Below are 2,773 nucleotides of genomic sequence, written 5' to 3' on the forward strand. Positions count from 1 at the left end.
AGTGTACAATTTCGTCCTAGCACTACTAAAGAATCATGGTTCACTTTGGGTTAAGTTTAATAAAAAAGCAAAGTGGATACAGAAATTTATAATTTTAAACTCAAAAAGGAAAAAATGGTCCTATTAACGTGTTCTTAACAATAAACTCAGAAGTCTATAACAAATAGGTGCTTCCATGAGCTGTTTATAAATACTTTAGATTAGGTAAAGTTATACTGAAAGTAGAGTTCATTTGAAATCTTCAAAAAAAGTTCCTGTTAATCCTCAGATGGTGCTTGTTATAGTTTAACCTTTTTGTTAAGTGCATGTGTTGAATTACTTGTTATCCAAGGGTAGCAGCTGCTCCTTATTATTTATTGTGAAGGATTTTAACTGGCCATCATCTTCAACATCTACTCTTTCTTGACCATTCTAAGTAATCCTCTTTGTAGTGATTTTTCTGCCATTAACTATTTTAGTAGAAGTTGATAGAGATTTGATGTTGCCCATCCTACCACCAGCAAAGGATGTTGAAGGAAATGAAGTTCACTATGCCCCAGTGAACCAAATTAAGTAAATCCCATATCAAAAGAAGAAAATCCACTTCCAAAAAGATGGAAACCCATTGAAGGCAGAGAAAAAAGATCCTGTGCCTCTGTTTCTGGTTCCACAGAGTCCTCTTCAATTTCCAAAAAACTTCTCAAATGGGTCTTTGAAAAAATCAAATGAAATGTGTCCCTTCCACCAAAAATTCCCTGAAGACATCATCTGGATTACAGCATGTAAAGCCAAGCTCAAATGGACTGTCAAAATGACTTAGGCTTCCTCCACCACCACCACCATTTAATCTTTCTTTGCCTTATTTGTCATAGATGTCCCATTTTTTAGCATCTGATCACACCTCATATGCCTCGGCTCCTTGGGCGAATTTTCTCTCTGCTTCTTTATTCTCAGGATTGTTATCAGAGTACCACTTGAATACCAATTTATGATATGCCTTTTTAATAGCCTCAGGTGAGGCATGTCTCTGCATGCCTAGAACTTCATAGTAACCCACCATGTCTTAACAGATTGTTGGAACAATTCCCTAGGAGGTTGGAAGCCAGGTCAGGAAGGAGAAGAGGCTAGGGAGCGGGACCCGTGGCCTCCTCTCAGCTCCTTCACAGCTGGTGCTGGTGGAGGTGGTGGCAGTGATTTCTCGCACTTTCCTTTTCTCCCTCATTGTGGTTTTTGATTTGCATTTCCCTGATAGCTAATGATGTTGAGCATTTTTTCATGTGCTTTCTGGCCATCTGTATTATCTTCTTTGGAAAGAAGTCTATTCAAGTCCTTTGCCCTTTTTTTTTTTTTTTTATAGGCAGGCACCAGGAATCAAACCCAGGTCTCTGGCATGGCAGGTGAGAACTCTGCCACTGCACCACCATCACCCGCCCTTTTGCCCATTTTTAAATTGAGTTGTTTGCCTTTCTGTTGGTAAATTGAAGGATTTCTTTATATGTTCTGGATATTAAACCTTTATCAGATCTGTGGTTTCCAAATATTTTCTCCCATTGTGTATGTTGTTATTTACTTTCATGACAAAATTCTTTCAGGTACAAAAGTTTTTAATTTTGATGAGGTCCTATTTATCTACTTTTTCTTTGTGGCTTGGGTTTATGTGTAAAGTCTAAGAAATCACTGCCTAACACAAGGTCCTAAAGATGCCTCCCTACATTTTATTCTAGGAATTTGATAGTTTCTATCTATTATATTTAGGTCTTTGATTCATTTTGAGTTGGGTTTTGTATAATGTGTGAAGTAGGGGGTTCCCCCACCTTTTTTTAAAATGGAGATCCAGTTTTTCCGAGCACCATGTGTTGAAGACATTATTCTTTTCCAGTTGAATGGTCTTTGCTACCTTGTCAAAAATCAATTCGCCATAAACGTGAGGGTTGATTTCTGAGCTTCCAATTCCATTCCATTTGTCTATATGTCTGTCCTTGTGTCAGTACCATGCTGTTTTGATTACTGTGGCTTTGTAATAAGTTTGAAGATTGCAAAGAGTGAGTCCTCTAACTTCATTCTTTTTCAAGATGGTTTTAGCTCTTTGGGGCCCCTTACACATCAATAAAAATTTGATGATTGGCTTTTTCATTTCTGCAAAGAAGATTGCTGGATTTTTTATTGGGATTGCATTGAGTCTAATAAATTGCTTTCAGTAGGACTGACATTTTAATGATATTTAGTCTTCCAATTCATAAACATAGAATGCCCTTCCACTTATTTAGGTCTTCTTTGATTCCTTTTAGCAATGTGTTACAGACTTGTGTCTGTGTACAAGGTTTTTATATCCCTGGTTAGATTTATTCCTAGATATTTGATATTTTGCTGCTATAGTGAATATATATTTTTCCTTTATGTCTCCCTCTGATTATTCATTAGTTGTATATAAAAACACTGATATTAGGGTGTTGATCTTGTACCCCACCATTTTGCTGAATTCATTTATTAGCTCTAGGAGCTTTCCTGTGGATTTTTCAGGGTTTTCTATATATAGAATCATATCATCTGCAATTAAGGAAACTTTTAGTTATTCCTTTCAAATTCGGATGCCTTTTATTTCTTTTTCTTACTTAATTGCCTAGGCAAGGGCTTCCAGTACAATGTTGAATGACAATAGTGACAGTGGACATCCTTGCCTTTTTCCTAATCTTAGAGGGAAAGCTTTCAGTCTCTTGCCATTAAGTAGGATGCTAGCTGTGGGCTTTTCATACATGCCCTTCATCATGTTGAGGAAGTATCCTTCTATTTCTAG

General features: G+C 36.8%; 1 pseudogene; it reads right to left on the reverse strand.

Moving 5' to 3' along the window:
- Positions 1-315: 315 nt before the first annotated feature.
- Positions 316-1,039, reverse strand: LOC143670403 (dnaJ homolog subfamily B member 6 pseudogene; annotated as a pseudogene).
- Between the last annotated feature and the right edge of the window lie 1,734 nt (positions 1,040-2,773).

Source organism: Tamandua tetradactyla, chromosome X, assembly GCF_023851605.1.
Source record: "Tamandua tetradactyla isolate mTamTet1 chromosome X, mTamTet1.pri, whole genome shotgun sequence".
In the NCBI taxonomy this organism is placed as follows: Eukaryota; Metazoa; Chordata; class Mammalia; order Pilosa; family Myrmecophagidae; genus Tamandua; species Tamandua tetradactyla.